At 39.6% G+C, this 19,374-nt stretch overlaps 1 protein-coding gene across 2 annotated transcripts in view; it reads right to left on the bottom strand.

The window, feature by feature from the left end:
* FARS2 (phenylalanyl-tRNA synthetase 2, mitochondrial) overlaps positions 1-19,374 on the bottom strand; it is a 525,092-nt gene that overhangs the window by 473,805 nt on the left and 31,913 nt on the right. The gene's annotated exons all lie outside the window — the stretch shown is intronic.

Here is a 19,374-nt window from a genome sequence, read left to right as displayed (position 1 = left end):
CCGATAAAGAATCCATCTAATTTCTGCATCCTTCACACATAAAACTGAGATGACCATGTTTTAAAAAATATAATTTTATTGTCTTCATTTCCTAATTGGTTTGTTAGGAATTTTGCCTCTGGGCTCATAGGCTAATAATACTGTGTACATCTGACAGAAGAAAAAAGGAAATACTCCCTGCTATTCGTAAATATTCTTTCACATTTTATCACAAACAAGACTATTTTTACTTCTTTGCTTCATCATTTAAAAAAATCTGTAAGTATGAAAATTTCCAAGCATACACAAAAGTAGAGAGTCCAACTAGCTCCCATATAACCAGCTTAATAGCCAACATTAACCTTTGTGACTCAGCCAAAGGCTACATTCTCTCCCCAAAATATCAGAATAAAACCACTGAAGCAATATTCAACCACCACCATCATCATCATCATCACTATTTTTTCTTTACGTTTAAAAGCTCTTTTCTTTAAAAAAACAAAAACAAAAACAAAAAAAAACCCACTCCTTTTCTAGGGGCACCTGGGTGGCTCAGTCAGTTGAGCAAACGACTCTTGGTTTTGGCTCAGGTCATGATCTCAGGGTCATAAGATTAAGCCCTTTGATGGGCTCTGTGCTCAGGACAGCCTCTTTGAGAGTCTCTCCCTCTGCCTCTCCCACTTGCGTGTGTTCTCTCTCTCTCTCTAATAAATAAACAAATAAAATTTTTTTTTAAAAAAACTTCTTTTCCTATATCTTCTTAACTCCTTTCATTTTTTTTCTTTGAAACTACAAATAATTTCAGTGTCTGCCTTGCCAGGATTACTGTGAGGATGTAATATACATGACAATGCACAGCTTGGTGTCTGACACATATTTGTTTCCCAAGAAAAATTAGTTCTCCAAAACCACCATCTCACCCTACTCCAAGACAAAAGACATCCACACATCTCTTTCTCCATTTTTCATCCCCTCCTCTGGCCTTCCCTTCCTAACACTGGTCCTTGCTTCCTTCCTGCCTCCTTCTAAACCAGGAATCTCAAACACACACAACTAATCACAAATCCAATAATCCAGAAGACCCCAAATGTAAAGACACATACAGGAAATAAATAAATTGAACGGATAAGTGTATTCAACATTTAGAGTACAAGTCCCTAAAATAAAAATTAAAAAAATATAGCCAATTCAGTGCCTGTATATGATTTAATAGAAAAACAAGGCTAGACACTACCTTGTAAAATATCACACATGGGAATTCCTAATGCAAGCCATTCCTCTGTGGGGTGTGTGTGTCTATATTTTGAACATTATACTCTTTTTTGATGATCCAAGAAGTTTTAAATGCTGATGAGATTCATTTTCTTGCAGTACTTTTTGCCTGTGGCAAACCTGCCACCTCTAATTTGTTTTAAAAAGAATTGTAATCACCCAATCAATCATACTCTTGACCTTCAGTCTCCACAGTCACTTCACTGTGGTCAAAATGGGCTCTAAAAATTCATGTTGTAACAGTTCTATTGTCCTCAAGCTCCAAAATGCCAATGACAGGAATATAATTTGAGTCAACCCTCTGGTACACGAAAAAAAAAAACAACACATGGACTTTCCAATTTGTCTTCTAGCAGGATTCTTTAAATAAAAGTGAATGTCCATGATATTATTAAGTAATAACTTTTCCTCCACTGGGGCTTAAAGTCTTATAAATCACCCAAGTTTCTATGCAGTAAAACTAGTTTCTTCACCATAAAAATCACATGGCTCACTCTTAGTTTTAAATAACATATCTTTCTTTATGGGGAGGTATGGAATGACCAGTTCTCACCTCCTCCCTTGCTAGCATACACTTAATCTTCACTTCATTGGCATCCATCTTTCTCACTTGTATCCTACTTCAAAAGGAGCTTTCTTCTCACCTAGGCCAAAGCATTATGGTGTATTCATGTCAACATAGGAAAATGGTCAAATTTCTTCCAGGCAGAAAGTACCCACAACTCTTTTTTGGCTACAGTCTCCTCTGCCCTTCTCTTATCTCTATTTCTCAAAAGAAGGCACTGGGGCTTAAATATTGAACCTGCTTCATCTTCATTTTCTCAACCCAATGAACTCCAGGTTCTCTGTCCATTGGAACTATCTTCAGTAGTGTTACCAATGCTCTGCCATATACTCAATCCAATGGCCACTTTTCAGTGCTTATCTTACTTGAAGAATCTGTAGCATTTGGCACTATTGGTCATATCCTCTTCCAAAGTGTGTGCCTTCCCTCAATTTTTCCCCTTTCTCCTAACCTTCCTCCCACCTCTCTGAACACTCCTCCTCAGTCTCCTACAAGGACCCACATCCTCCAATCATCCTTTATCAGTCACCAACCCCATCGTTGGCCCTATTTTCTTCTTTCCTTCCTTGGTTCAATCTATTTTTGAATATCATTGACTTCAGTTATGCCAAGGTCTGTCAGATCTCTGCATTCCACCCCCAGTCTCCCTCATGAGCTCCAGTTCACACATGCAGGATTTCACCTGGGCATTGCCTTAAACTCAATACATCCAAAATCTAATAATGGCTTGTGCATTTCTATATGGGGGAATACTACCAGCCACCACCTAATTACTCAATCCAGAAAACTGGAAGGCATCCTTTAGTCCTTCCCCTTTATTCCTGCTGTAAAAACAACTGCAAGACCCTACTGTGTCTAAACTCTAAATCTCCAGGATTTGTGTCTCCCCCTCCCCCATATCCTCCACTACTGGCCTTCATCATCCCTTACAAATGCAGTGCTCTACCTCCCATCAATACATGTGGCTCTGACCAGCTCTCCAGGCTCCTGTCAAAATGATCTAAAGTACAAGTCATATAAGGTCACTCTTCTACTTAAAACTTATCAAAAAAAATCCAAAGTCCTCAGAGAGAGTCAAGATGGCAGAGGAGTAGCAGACTGAGATGACATAAGGTCGCAGGAGTTCAGCTAGATAGTTATCAAACCATTCCGAACACCAACAAACCCAATAGGACATCGAAGAGAAGAAGAGCAGCAATTCTAGAAACAGTAAATCAACCACTTTCTGAAACGTAGGACATGCGGAGAAGTGAATCCAAAGCACCAGGAAGATAGACCGCGGAGGGAGGGGCTGGTTCTGGGCAACCAGTGGAGCAGCGGACCACAAAATCCGAAGACTTAAAAGTCTGTTCCTTTGAGGGACATTGCTCCAGAGGCTAAGCGGGGGTGAAGCCCTCATGGGGACAGTGTGGTCTCAGGTCCCGTGGGGTCACAGAAGGATTCGAGGTGTCTGAGTGTAGTGGAGCTCACAGGTATCAAAGCGGAGAAGACAACTATAGAGACAGAGCCGATGAGTGAGCGCTCTCAGCTTGGGGTTACCTTAAACTGTGATCCGCGGCACATTCGGGCCACTGCTCTTTGAGCAGGGACCCCACAAGTGGCAGATTCAAGGACACCCACCTTCCTCTGCCAGAAGAGGTACAGGCAAGAATCTGCTGGGTTTGGAGACTCCAAATGACACAGTGTGCCAGAGACAGAAACGCTCGGTCACAGGCTGGGTGAGCTCAAGGCATGGCCGGAGACCAGGGAGACAGGAGTGAGTGACCAATTTTCTCTAAGGGTACACTGAGGAGTGGGGCCCTGAGCTCTCGGGTCCTTCAGGCAGAGATTAGGAGGCCACCATTTTCATTTCCATCCTCCAGAGTTCTATGGAAAGTGTTCAGGAAACAAAAACTCCCAGGAGCGGACCCAAGCAGACAACTTAGCCCGGCCCCTGGCAAGGGCAGCGCAATTCTGCCTCCGGCAAAGACATTTGAGAATCAGTACAACAGGCCCTTCCCCCATTAGATCAGCAAGAACATCCAGCCAACACCAAACTCACTGATCAAGGAAAACAGTGGAATTCAAGAGGAAGGGAAATCAAAGCATGGAATTCATGGCTTGCTCCCCATGATTCCTTAGTCTTGCAAAGTTAATTAAATGTTTTTAATTTTATTTTTTTCTTATTCTAGTTTTTCTAACTTTTCTTCTTTTCTCTTTTAATGTTTTTTAAGTAGGTTTTTTTTTTTTTTTTTTAGATTTTTATTTATTTGACAGACAGAGATCACAAGTAGGCAGACAGGCAGGCAGAAAGAGAGGGGGAAGCAGGCTCCCTGCCGAGCAGAGAGCCCGATGCGGGCCTTGATCCCAGGTCCCTGGGATCATGACCTGAGCCGAAAGCAGAGGCTTTAACCCACTGAGCCACCCAGGTGCCCTTAAGTAGTTTATCTTAACAATACCTTTCTTAAAAAAAAATCTTTTTAAAACTTCATTATTATAGTCATGTTTTATCCTTCATGCACCTAACTTTATTAGTTGTATGCATACCGGGTTTTTGTTCTAAAAAATGTTGGAATACAATTTCTTCTAATAGATCAAAATATAACACAAATCTAGCACGGGGCTTTGTTCTAATCTCCAGCCGGAGCAAATTCTCTCCACTTTCTTTTTCTTACTTTTTCCAACCAAGTTATTTAACCAATTCCGTTTTTGATTTCTTTTAAATTTTCATCTTTGCACTCATATTCCATCCCTTCATAGTATTTACCCTTACTTTTGTATATATATGTTTTTCTTTCTTTAAAATTTTGGGAGGTAGTTTTTTCTAAGGAACCAAAATACACCCAAAATCAAGTGGGTGGCTCTGTTCTATTTGCCAGGCTAATATATATATATGTTCTTTATATATTTTAATTTTTTTTTATTTCATTTTACCCCTTTTCTTCTCCTCCCGATTTGGGATGGCTTCTGATTTGATAAGCATACATTTTTCTGGGATCTTTGCCACCCTTCTAGTACTTTAGTCTCTCATTCTTATATTCTTATCTGGATAAAATGACAAGGCAGAAAAACTCACCACAAAAAAAATAAAAGAAGAACCAGAGGCAGTACTGAAGGCTAGGGACCTAATCAATATGGACATTGGCAATATGTCAGATATAGAGCTCAGAATGACAATTCTCAAGGTGCTAGCTGGGCTCAGAAAAGGCATGGAAGGTATGAGAGAAACCCTGTCTGGAGAAATAAAAGCCCTTCCTGGAGAAATAAAAGAACTAAAATCTAAACCAAGCTAAAATCAAAAAAAGCTATTAATGAGGTACAGTCAAAAATGGAGGCTCTTACTGCTTACCATAAATGAGGCAGAGAGAGAATTCGAGATATAGAAGACCAAATGACAGAGAATAAAGAAGCTGAGCAAAAGAGAGAAAAACAACTACTGGACCACAAGGAAACAATTTGAGAGATAAGTGATACCATAAGACAAAACAATATTAGAATAATTGGGATTCCAGAAGAAGAAAGAGAGAGGGCAGAAGGTATATTAGAGCAACTGACACTAGAGAATTTCCCTAATATGGCAAAGGGATCAAGCATCAAAAACCAGAAGGCACAAAGAATCCACCTCAAAATCAATAAAAACAGTTGCACACTCCGTCATCTAATCATAAAACTTAAAAGTCTTAGTGAGAAAGAAAAAGTCCTGAAAGCAGCTCAGGACAAGAAGTCTGTAACATACAATGGTAAAAATATTAGATTGGCAGCAGCTTATCAACAGAAACCTGGCAGGCAAGAAAGAACTGGCATGATATATTAAGAGCATTAAATTAGAAAAATATGCAGCCAAGAATATTATATCCAACTAGGCTATCATTAAAAATAGAAGGAGAGATAAAAAGCTTCCAGGACAAAAAAAAAATCTAAAAGAATTTGTAAACACCAAACTATCCCTCCAGGAAATACAGAAAATGGGTACTCTAAGCAAAGAGAGAGCCTAAAAGTAGTAGACCAGAAAGGAACAGAGACAATATACAGTAAATCACCTTACAGGCAATAAAATGGAACGAAATTCATATCTTTCAATAGTTACCCTGAACGTAAACAGGCTAAATGCCCCAATCAAAAGACACAGGGTATCAGAATGGATTAAAAAAAAAAAAATCATCAATATGCTCTCTATAAGAAACTCATTTTAGACCAAAGACACCTCCAGCGTTAAAGTGAGGGGGTGGAAAACAACTTACCATGCTAATGGACATCAAAAGAAAGCTGGGGAGGCAATCCTTATATCAGATCAATTGGATTTTAGCCAAAGACTATGACAAGAGATGAGGAAGGACACTGTATCATACTTAAAGGGTGTGTCCAACAAGAAGATCTAACAATTTTAAATATATATGGCCCTAACATGGGAGTAGCCAACTACATAAACCAATTAATAACAAAATCAAAGAAACATCAACAATAATACGATAATAGTATGGGACTTTAATACCCCCCTCACTGAACTGGACAGATCATCCAAGCAAAAGATCAACAAAGAAATAAAGGCCTTAAATAACACACTGGAACAGATGGACATTACGGATATATATTCAGAACATTCCATCCCAAAGCAACAGAATACACATTCTTCTCTAATGCACATGGAATATTCTCCAGAATAGATCACATCCTGGGACACAAATCAGGCCTCAACCGGTACCAAAAGATTGGGATCATTCCCTGCATATTTTCAGACCACAATGCTCTGAAGCTAGAACTCAACCACAAGGAAAAAGTTGGAAAGAACCCAAATACATGGAAGCTAAAGAGCATCCTACTAAAGAATGAATGGGTCAACCAGGAAATTAAAGAAGGACTGACAAAATTCATGGAAACAAATGATAATGAAAACACAACGGTTCAAAATCTGTGGGACACAGCAAAGGCAGTACTGAGAGCAAAGTATATAGCGATAGAAGCCTTTCTCAAGAAACAAGAAAGATCTGAAATACACAACCTCACCCTACACATAAAGGAGCTGGAGAAAAAACAACAAAGAAAGCCTAAACCCAGCAGGAGAAGAGAAATAAAGAGCAGAAATCAATGAAATAGAAACCAAAAAGAAAGAGGAGAACAAATCGATGAAACTAAGAGGTGGTTCTTTAAAGAATTAATAAGATTGATAAACCCCTGGCCAGACTTATCAAAAAGAAAAGAGAAAGGGCCCAAATAAAGTTATGAATGAAAGAGGAGATATCACAACCAACACCAAAGAAATACAAACAATTATACAAACATATTATGAGCAACCCTATGCCAGCAAATTTGACAATCTTGAAGAAATTGATGCATTCCTAGAGACATATAAACTACCAAAACTGAACTACAAAGAAACAGAAAACCTAAACAGACCCATAACCAGTAAGGAAACTGAAGCAGTCATCAAAAGTCTCCCAACAAACAAGAGCCTGGGGCCAGACGGCTTCCCAGGGGAATTCTACCAAACATTTTAAGAAGAATAAATACCTATTCTCCTGAAACGGTTCCAAAAAATAGAAATGGAAGGAAAACTTCTAAACTCATTTTATGAGGCCAGCATTACCTTGATCCCAAAACCAGACAAAGACCCCATCAAAAAAGAGAATTACAGACCAATATCCTCGATGAACACAGATGTGAAAATTCTCACCAAAATACTAGCCAATAGGATCCAACAGTAAGTATATTTAAAGGATTATTCACCACGACCAAGTGGGATTTATTCCAGGGCTGCAAGCTTGGTTCAACATCCGCAAATCAAATCAACAATACATCAATAAAAGAAAGAAAAAGAACCATATGATACTCTCAATAGATGCTGAAAAGGCATTTGACAAAGTACAGCATCCCTTCCTGATCAAAATTCTTCAAAGTGTAGGGACAGAGGTCACATACCTCAATATCATCAAAGCCATCTATGAAAAACCCACTGCAAATATCATTCTCAATGGAGAAAAACTGAGAGCTCTTCTGCTAAGGTCAGGAACATGGCAGGGATGTCCATTAACACCACTGCTATTTAACATAGCACTAGAAGTGCTAGCCTCAGCAATCGGACAACAAAAAGAAACTAAAGGCATCCAAATTGGCAAAGAAGTCAAACTACCACTCTTTGCAGATGATACGATACTCTATGTGGAAAACCCAAAAGACTCCACTCCAAATCTGCTAGAACTTGTACAGGAATTCGGTAAAGTGTCAGGATATAAAATCAATGCACAGAAATCAGTTGCCTTTCTATACACCAACAACAAGACAGAAGAAAGAGAAATTAAGGAGTCAATCCCATTTACAATTGCACCCAAAACCATAAGATACCTAGGAATAAACCTAACCAAGGAGGCAAAGAATCTGTACTCAGAAAACTATAAAGTACTCATGAAAGAAATTAAGGAAGACACAAAGAAATGGGAAAAGGTCCCATGCTCACAGATTGGAAAAACAAATATTGTAAAAATGTCTATGCTAGCTACCTAAAGCAACCTACATGTTTAATGTAATCCCTATCAAAATACCAATTTTTTTCAAGGAAATGGAACAAACAATCCTAAAATTTATATGGAACCAGAAAAGACCTCAAATAGCCAGAGGAATGTTGAAAAGGAAAGCCAAAGTTGGTGGCATCACAATTCCAGATTTCAAGCTCTATTACAAAGCTGTCATCATCAAGACAGTATGGTACTAGCACAAAAACAGACACATAGATCAATGGAACAGAATAGAAAGCCCAGATATAGATCCTCAACTCTATGGTCAAATAATCTACGACAAAGCAGGAAAGAACGTCCAATGGCAAAAAGACAATCTCTTCAACAAACGGTGTTGGGAAAATTGGAAAGCCACATGCAGAAAAATGAAACGGGACCATTTCCTTATACCACACACGAAAATAGACTCAAAATGGATGAAGGACCTCAATGAGAGAAAGGAATCCATCAAAATCCTTGAGGAGATCACAGGCAGCAACCTCTTTGACCTACGCCGCAGCAAATTCTTCCTAGGAACATCGCCAAAGGCAAGGGAAGCAAGGGCAAAAATGAACTATTGGGATTTCATCAAGATCAAAAGCTTTTGCACAGCAAAGGAAACGGTTAACAAAACCAAAAGACAACTGACAGAATGGGAGAAGATATTTGCAAATGACGTATCAGATACAGGGCTAGTATCCAAAATCTATAAAGAACTTATCAAACTCAACACCCAAAGAACAAATAATCCAATCAAGAAATGGGCAGAGGACATGAACAGACATTTCTGCAAAGAAGACATCCAGATGGCCAACAGACACATGAAAAAGTGCTCCACATCACTCAGCATCAGGGAAATACAAATCAAAACCACAGTGAGATACCACCTCACACCAGTCAGAATGGCTAAAATTAACAAGTCAGGAAATGACAGATGTGGGCAAGGATGCAGAGAAAGGGGAACCTTCCTACACTTTTGGTGGGAATGCAAACTGGTGCAACCACTATGGAAAACAGCATGGAGGTTCCTCAAAACATTGAAAATAGAGCTACCCTACGACCCAGCAATTGCACTACTGGGTATTTACTCTAAAGATACAAATGTAGTGACCCGAAGGGGCACGTGCACTCGAATGTTTATAGCAGTAATGTCCACAATAGCCAAACTATGCAAAGAATCTAGATGTACATCAACAGATGAATGAATAAAGAACTGTTATATACATACACACACACACACACACACAATGGACCAATACCCTATACCCCTGGGGCTAATAATAAATTATGTTAATAAAAATTTTTTTAAATTAAAAATTTAGAAAAAGAAAACCATTATAGTTGACCCTTGAACAACACTGGGGTTAGGGGATTGCCCCCCATAGTAAAAAATCCATATATAACTTCTGACTTCCCCAAAACTTAACTACTAATAGTCTATTACGGATTGGAAGCCTTACCGATAACAGCTGATTAGCACATATTTTGTACGTTATATATACTGTAGTCTTATAATAAAGCTAAAGAAAAAATGTTAAGAAAATCATAAGAACTTAAATACTATAAGAAATGCATGTATAAATGGATTATACATGCTCTTCAAATCCATGTTGTTCAAGCATCAACTGTGTTTATTTTTTTGCTTTTATTAATTTTTTATTTTTTATAAACATACAATGTATTATTAGCCCCAGGGGTACAGGTCTGTGAATCGCCAGATTTACATACTTCACGGCACTCACCATAGCACATACCCTTACCAATGTCCATAACCCCACCACCCTCTCCTTACCCCGCTCCCCCTGGCCACCTTCAGTTTTTTCTTCGAGATTAAGAGTCTCTTATGGTTTGTTTCCCTCCCGATTCCATCTTGTTTCATTTATTCTTTCCTACCCCCCCAACACCCCACGTTGCATCTCCACTTCCTCATATCAGGGAGATCATATGATTGTTGTCTTTCTCCAACAGACATATTTCACTAAGCTTAACACCCCCTAGTTCCATCCATGCTGTCGCAAATGGCAAGATTTCATTTCCATTTGATGGAAATAGTATTCCATTGTATATACATACCACATCTTCTTTATCCATTCATCTGTTGATGGACATCTAGGTTCTTTCCAAAAGAATCAACTGTGTTTAATAACGATCTTGAAAACTTTAGAATTTCTGACTAGCTTCTAAAAAGGACCCAAGCATGAAGGAATATCATTTTGTCCATTTTGGAGTTTCCCTAATGTTCAAATCCATGCCTGGTTTGGTAACTACACAAGCAATCATTCCCAGTCTTTTTTTTTTTTTTTTAAGATTTTATTTATTTATTTGACAGACAGAGATCACATGTAGGCAGAGAGGCAGGCAGAGAGAGAGAGGAGGAAGCAGGCTCTCTGCTGAGTAGAGAGCCTGATATGGGGCTCAATCCCAGGACCCTGAGCCGAAGGCAGAGGCCTTAACCCACTGAGCCACCCAGGCGCCCCAATCATTCCCAGTCTTTAAGGCATTGGCAGAAATTATGGAATACTCAAACTTCAAAGGATTAAAATTCAAACATAATCCCTTCTCCTTTGACTCAAATCTGGAATTTGGTTCGTATAATATGTCAAATGTGTCATCAAAATATTTTATTTAAATTTTCTTGGGGCACCTGGGTGGCTCAGTCAGTTAGGTGGCTGCCTTCAACACAGGTCATGATCCCAGGGTCTGGGACTGAGCCCCGCATCGGGCTCCTTGCTTAGCCAGGACCCTGCTTCTCTCTCTGCCTGCTACTCCCCCTGTTATGATTTCTCTCTCTCTCTGACAAAGAAACAAAAACCTTAAAAAATAAATAAATAAATAAATAAATTTATTTTCTTACTTTTTTTAAAAATAAATTTTAAAAATAAATTTATTTTCTTACTTTTTTTTTTAAAGATTTTATTTATTTATTTGACAGAGAGATCACAAGTAGACAGAGGGTGGGGGGAAGCAGGCTCCCTGCTGAGCAGAGAACCCGATGCGGGGCTCAATCCCAGGCCCCTAAGATCATGACCTGAGCCGAAGGCAGAGGCTTAACCCACTGAGCCAGCCAGGCACCCCAAATTTTCTTACATTTTTAAGAATAACTCATTATTGCTGTTCAAATGAATGAAGCATCAAAATTCTCCAGCTCTAAGTGCATGTCAATTGTGAAGAAATGTCACAAATGGGGTAAATATACTCTCCAATATTAATATTGAGAGTTAACCATCTTAGGACTTCAACCTAGAATAAATGACTTTGGCACTTTTGCTACCTCCATGGGACTTAACAATGATGACTTTCCTGTAACTATCAGTTACATATTTTAGGCTATATGTTACATATACTATCAGAATTTCTCCTTCCATGTTTAAATGTCAGTACAATGCCTATATCTATCAGTAAAAGTTATTTATTATAACGTAGGGGGAAACAAGCACTATTATTACACTTGGACACCATATATAGAGATAAGTAAAACTGTACAACTTTACTCAGTAGTTTTATTTACTGTGGAAGGGAACAGATATACATACCAGAGGTTTATTTACATCTGTAATAACAATAACCCTGAATTCATCTGAATGCTTCCTACAAGTAGCTCAAAGAATTTTAACTATATATTGGTCTTAGAACTTGCCTAAAATTATTACCATTTTGATGAAGAAGCAAACAGACCCAATAACAGCATGTTGCTTAAAATCAGAGGCAGTCAAGCAATGGCACAGACTAACCAGTACTATTTTCTCTCACTTGTGTATTAAAAGCCAATAGAGTGAAATTTTTCTTCCTCTGTCTTTTAAGAGTATGTTCTTAAACTCCATGGAGGAGAACATAAGTTGTACCAGAGCAACGACTTTTGCCTACCCCACCCCCATGCCTACAGATGGCCAGCACCTGCAATAGTGCCCCCCACCGACATCACAAATGGGAGAATCAGGCTACATATATTCAAAACCACAGGCCATGCTGTGTTTTATAATGGCTGTCATCAAATTCTGTACTGCCGGCAAATGTAATTGGTGAGAAGAGTTCAGAGCACAATACAGGAGGTCAACCTGGCCCTCAATAAGCCAACGATAAGGTACCATAAGAAATGGCTCCAAACTATTGACTAGAAACATCAAAAGAAGATAGCAAAATCTCAGGACAGATGGTTGGACAAGATATGACAATCATTGGGCTCAGCACAGATGGAAAAGCAAAACCCGGAGGAGAAAATGTTTGTCACCCAGTCAAAACTATGACATTGCCAACGAGCAAGGGGAAAAAACATCTTGGATGTGGTGATACTCCCTGATAATTACAAGAAGCGTTCTGAGAACAAGGCTGTGTGGGTGGAAGAAACAAAACAAGAAAAGACTGGGAAGAAAGAAAATATTATAGGAGAACCAAACAGATACCCACAATGGGGTCACATATTAGAAGTCCCACATTCTAATAAGTGGAGGGCTCTGTGGCCACGTTGCTACTCTTCCCTATCCCCTGCCTTCAGAAGAGTAAATAGATTTACAATTTCCAAAAGTGTGGCCATGAAGCACCTACTGAGAAAGGGGACTGGAAGCACATGAACTGGGGTAAGCTTCTTGTCTTGAAGAATTCCCCATCTGTACCAATGGTGTGTTTTCTACAAAAGGTTACCATCTAAACATTCACACAAACAGAGCTTTTTCTGACACAGAATTTGTGGCATACTATAAAAGTTCTCCAAAGAAGGAAACGGCACTGACAGAGTACAGGTCTACTCTAGAAGATTCTTTGTCACAAGGAAGGATGGCTAGGAGGTGGGAAAGCACAGAGGAATAGAAAACTGAATGTCCCCATCCGTTGGCTTACATCATGCCCAGGGCAGGCTGATTTCAGAGACAGAATCTGTCAGGTTCTTTATGTAAAGACACCTCCTTGCCAGAGCTTACCAAGCAGCTCTCCACAGAGACAAGGTACAAAGGCAGACCCAGAGTCCACAAGCACAGCCTTTCTTCCCCGTTAGGTCTGAAAAGATTCAGCTTTCCCTACTCAGGGTGCACAGGGGTAAAGGGACCCAAGAAGGGCCTATGACTCTGCAAGATTCTCAAGCAGTACCAGAATTAATCTGGCAATTATTTAACATGTAGAAACTATTCTCTCTCTCACTCTCACGCTCTCTCTCATAGACACACACACACACACACACATATGCTTTATACATCATTATATAGTTTATGAACTGTATAATTATGTATGTTATATACTATAAATATAATTATATATACTACATTTTTATATACTTTTGTACACTATTATATGTGTGTATGCATATAATATGTACACATACATATACTCATACACATATGCTTATTTTCCATATGCAGAGTAACAGAAGGCAGGACCATAGGTAGAGAAAAAGCACTTTACATTCTGAATAGAACTATAAACTTTTAAATACCTTCATGAAAAGCACTGTATATAAGTGAACATAGACAGTAAATCAGATTATAATTCTATTTATAAGCAAAAGAAAAGGTAGTAGTGTACCCTCATTGGCAATAATTAACCCAATGTTCTCTTTTAAAATGTACTAATGCAAGCTGACAGAAATTACAGGTTATCTAGGAGAATATAAAGTATCTGGAAATCAAGTATTTAGCGGAAAAAGAACAACAGCGACAAAATTACCCTGGGGAAGAAGAGATACAAGGCTAGCCCCCATAGTATTTGAAATACTATCATGCAAAAGGAGGGACAGATATGGCTGAGGCAGGTGGGCGAGAGCAGGAACCGAGAGGAGAGAAGAAAATATAAGAACCATATTTCATGTATACAAACTTTTTAACAATCAGGGCAAATGAGCGGAGTGACAAAGCTGGTAAAAAGGAGCAGTGTTCTGAGACTGTGAGGACTTCTGCAGAGGGCTGGGGGAGGACATCCTCCATCAGGAGGGCTGGAGGAGCAGCTCACGGGGTACACAGTGGCTCACTGCCCCCCATACACAGTTACTATTGCTAGGAGAGAGATGCTCACATGGCCTAAATGCTTTGAGTGGCATTGGGAGAGAGTAATTCCTTCCCCTCCTGCTCCAATACTCCCAATAACCAAACTGCTAAGAGAGAGAACAAAAAAGCACTCTTCCCTGAATGACAACAATAAATGTACTTGCAGATGGAGCCGTAAATTCAAGGACTGTGAGCATCTACGACATATTAAGATGAGCACCTGATGGTCCTCCATGCCCTCTACAGCCTTCAATGGTCTACCAAAAGTAGCTGAAAGCAGAGTTGTGCTAATACAGATAGACACATTAAGAAAAATGTTCCGAGAAGTTAAAGTGTCTGTTCTCTTTAAGAACAAAATTCCACCTTTTTCATTTACCTAGGGCTCATATTTTTGCACCCGACATTTCTCCTTCCAGAGTCTCTCTGGATCCCTCCATCCTTCTCTTCTTCTGGCAGCCGATCCCATCAGTTACCTCCTAGGCAATGCTCCCATTAGCCTCTTTGATACTTGCATCCAATGCTTCTCACCTTTCACTGCTTCCTCACCCCAAACAAATCAGGCTTCCCTCAACTTCTTTACCTCTTCATCTCTTCAAACACTGTCTTCTTCTCCATTACATCATGTTTCTAGAAAAAGGACATCTACATTGGAGCCTGACTTTCTTGTTCCCATTTTCTCTCCTAGCTACTCAGCTTCTCAGGGCCTGGCATACAGCAGGTGCTCGGTACATGCCAGAGCCAGGATCATTATGAAAATGGGAGATGTTAGAAGGAACAGAAGCAAGCATACCAAGTGGAGAAGCTGTTTTGGGGTGAGAGTGAGGAAAGAGTCTCTGACACACACAGTATGTAGTGATGGTGGGACAAGCAAATGAGCATGTCACGTGATGTGTGAGCAGTCGGTCCACATTAGTGCTGATGTCAGGCTTGAAAGAAAGTCAAGGAGGGAGGGTCTGGGCAGACAGACTCTGCTCTGAGGAGAATTCCTCAGGAAGTGGAGGGCTTAGCTCCTAGTATCACAGAAGCTAAGAAAGGAGAGCATTTTAAGGAGATGAGATGAAAACATTGGTAAGGGTGTGAAATGCCACCACTAAGGTGAACAAGATGAATGACTCTACATGAGAGAGGGGTTACTGAACCCACATGAGCTGATCAGTGATCTCTGAAAAGCTGTTTTAGTGATGAATAAGATACTATGGATTGTATGCAAAAATCCCAAATACTACATGAACAAGCAGAATCCAGACACCAAACTACTATTCCATGGCCAAAAGGATTGGTCGGTGCCTGTCATGAACAGGATACAAGAATAAATCAAAATAGAAAATCTGTCCTCCAATCTACCCTACTACCAAAGGAGAAAAATCATATAATCAGCCCCCCAGATGCTCAAAAGGCATCTGACAAATTTAACATGGACTCTTCAGTTAAGACAAACTCTTAAAAAAAATAGGAATAAATACCTATTGCATTAGTATCATCCCAATAAACATACCAAAACTCCAGAATTATTTATGAGAAACCACTATAAGCATTCCATGAAAGCCCAACTCCTAAATAGAGAAATGGGAATCAGCTAGTGACAGAAAATGTCCCAAGAAGGAATTACAAATGCTTCTGAAAATTATTAAAAAAGATGCTTAATCTCACTCAGAAAGAAATGCAAATCAAAGTGACAAATAGATTTTTTAAATCTACAAATTGGGAAACATTATACTGTTTGATATCATACTATTAGGAGGGTCTAAGAAATAAGCAGCGCTGATAAAAACTCTATGGAAAACAACCGGCAATATCAACGTATAAAACGCACATATCCTTTTGTTCAGCAATCCCACTTGTAGTAATTTCAATCCATAGATATACTTGTTGGAATGTGTGCAAAATAATGCATGAACAAAGACATTTCACTAAACAATTTGTAAGAGCCAAAGACAGGAAATACATTTCTATTAATTGGGGACTAGCTTAGTAAATTAAGAACAAGGCAGTTCTACCTGTATTGACATATCTCCAAGATACATAGTTAAATAATAAAAACAAGGCATTGCTTACTGTGCAGGGTAATTTTTAACATTTTTAAATAAATATAAATGTAGCTTATGTATATATACACATATATAAGAAAGTATATAAGAGGTTGTAAGAGAGAGGCTTACTTGTCTAATACATGCATCTATACTTTTGAATTTTATATGATATGCATTACAACCTAAGGACCTTGTGATCACTCTTGACCTTCCTACTCTGCTTCATTCAATCCACTGATAAGGCCTGTGAATTCTATCTTCACAGCACTGCTGCCATTTTGGCCCTCTTAACCACCCCTACCAGAATCAACATAATTTAGAGATCCTCATTATCTTCCTCCAAAATAATTAAACAACATTTAACCACCTTCCACCTAAAATGATGACCTTCTCTGATACAGCTTATGCACTATGCCTGGACTTAGCCTTCTAAAGCACAACTTCATCAAGCTTCAAAAGACCTGGACTCTACTTGGCCTATCCCAGTACTCCCCACAAGCCCAAACCCCTCCCCTCCCAGGGACTACAGCCCACACTCGAGCTGAACGAAACTGCTCACAAGGACTAGAACTACAGCCGTTATCCCCACCCATCAACCTAAATTCTAGTGGTGTCTTCCACCAGGAATGGCCCATCTCACATATGTCTCTCCTCCCCACCTGACCAGCTAAGACAGTTGGTGGCCTTTGGTGTCCACTGACCTCAGGAAATGTTCCCTAATTCACATTCAGGATATGACAGAAGAACTGTGTGTTTCTTTTAGCGCAGCCCTTATATGACCATTCTGCTAATTTCTTCTAAGCACATATGCCAATGATAAGCCTCTCCTTGGGGCTGGATATCCTGCTTTGTTCCGGGCTGGATATCCTGCTTTGTTCCTTGGTCTTCTGAATACAGTGATATACTCACAGCAACAAGGAGCAAGTCATTCGGTGAAGGTAACACATCCTTTCAAACTCCCCAAACTCTTATTGCTCATTAAAACACTAAAAAGCCACCCTGATGCCGTAAGTGTAGATGTGCTTATTCTGCACAGTTCCCCAGTGTTCACAATGATATTATTCTAAGTTAGAACATACTAAAAATTTTAAATAACTAATCCCTGCTTCTTTTTGCCTTTCTTAATGTAAAAAGTTTGGAATACCAAGTACACGACAACATATATGCAAAAAACTCAATTTTACCACTTGTCATTTAAAAGTAATTTTCCAGAGTTATTATTTTTATAAATGAGAAAAATGATCTTTTTCCAGGCAAGCAAGTAAGGTTAGTGATGGCTAGGAGCAGTGACTAAATTGGATGGATTTAGGTCCTTAGCAAGAAGTGTCTACCATTTCCAATATATGGCAATTATGCATTTAGTTAGGTCAAGGTCATTTTAAAACAGGTGATCCCCATAGAAACATTGATATCAGTATTAAATATTGGTTTGGACAATGACTTTGGAAAAGAATTTAAAAATCCATCATCAAATTCATATAGACAGAGGTTGGAATAGTAGCTATCAGAGGCCAGAGGAAAGGGAAAATGGGGAGTAATTGTTCAATGCGGAGAGTGTTTGAGAGATGAAAAAGTTGTAGAGAATGGATAGTTGTGATGTTCACGCAACAATATAAAAGTAATAATACCCCTGAACTGTGTATTTAAAACCATTAAAATGATAAATTTTTTATACACACACACACATAATCACAATTTTTAGGAATTTATCATGAAACATGACTTTTAAACATCTTCCTTATTTTACACTGTAAGTGATGCAACTGCTGGTTCTTTCTATTTCTAATTTCAAGACCTGAAATTAGAAGGTGGGAACAAGATGATGCAGTAGAAATATCCTGAGCTCACCTTCTGCCATGGACACAGCAAAATCCACAACTACATATAAAACAACCATCTCTGCAAACAAACTGAACACTAGCAGAACAGATCATAATTGTATTCTAATATATTCAGATATAAGAATACAAAGGACATATATAAGGATAAAAAGTTATAAAGAAAAAGCCACATCGAGAGGGGTGGAAGAGGAAGAGACACCATTGAGTCAGAACCAACACACCTCATGGTACCCGTCAAGAGGAAGGGATATCACAATCACAGAGCCCCTCCATGAGGAATGAGATGTCCAAGCTCCATACTGGGCTCCAAAGGCCGGGGGACTTGCACCAGGAAGACACACATCAATGACGTCTGGCTTTGAAAACTGTCTGGGACAGCCAGAGGGCAATACAAAGGTGCTCTTCAAGGGCACCCATAGAATCTCACTTCAAGTCCCAGTGCAGACACAATAGTTTGAACAGTTCCTAGTTATACATGGAGGTGATGCCCTAATTTTAGGGCATGTGAATTCTCTGGGGACAGAAGTGCTGGCAGATGCCGTCTTTCTTACCTTTCTACCATCTCTAGGCGGCCTGCTGCTGGCAAGCACCATTCCTGACATGCTCCATCTATACTGCTTGCACCACTCACTCGGTCCTGTGCTTCACCACCAAACTAAAACCCCTTCCAAGCAGCTCCACAACCAAGCACTCCACATGGGCACCCTTAGCCAGCACCAGAGTCCCTTCCAAGTGGTCCCTGCCCCACCATACCTGACATATAGTGTCCATTGGCACTGAAGCCTCTCCAAGGCTCCGCCACCCTAGGGTGCCAGCCCCAAACACTACAATGCCAACAACTCTCACACCTGGGTCTTACAGTTAAGCCCACCAGAGATCTGCTCTATCTGCCACCACACAGATGGGACTCACTGCCAGATGGGCCGAAAGCCAACCCCACTCACCAGCAGGCAACAGCAACCCTAGCCAGACCTCAAAAGCCCTGCACACCTGGAAGTCCTTACCAGTTGCAACACAACCACAATAGGAGGATGCATGTAGCCCACACAGGAGACACCTCCTGTGGCACCTGGCTCATTTGACCACAGGGGTTTTGTGGTGCTGGGTCCCTCTGACCACCTTCTGTATAACAGCACTCCTTGAAGATAAGGAGATATAATTGATTAATCTAATACATAGAAACAAACAGATAATCAGGCAAAAGAGGAACAGGAGGAACATGTTGCCAACAAAAGAACAAGACAAAAACTC

Source organism: Lontra canadensis, unplaced genomic scaffold (assembly GCF_010015895.1).
Source record: "Lontra canadensis isolate GAN:19392208 unplaced genomic scaffold, GSC_riverotter_1.0 scaffold21, whole genome shotgun sequence".
Lineage (NCBI taxonomy): Eukaryota > Metazoa > Chordata > Mammalia > Carnivora > Mustelidae > Lontra > Lontra canadensis.
Note: the sequence above shows the minus strand (reverse complement) of the source record. Positions and strands in the feature narration are given on the sequence as shown.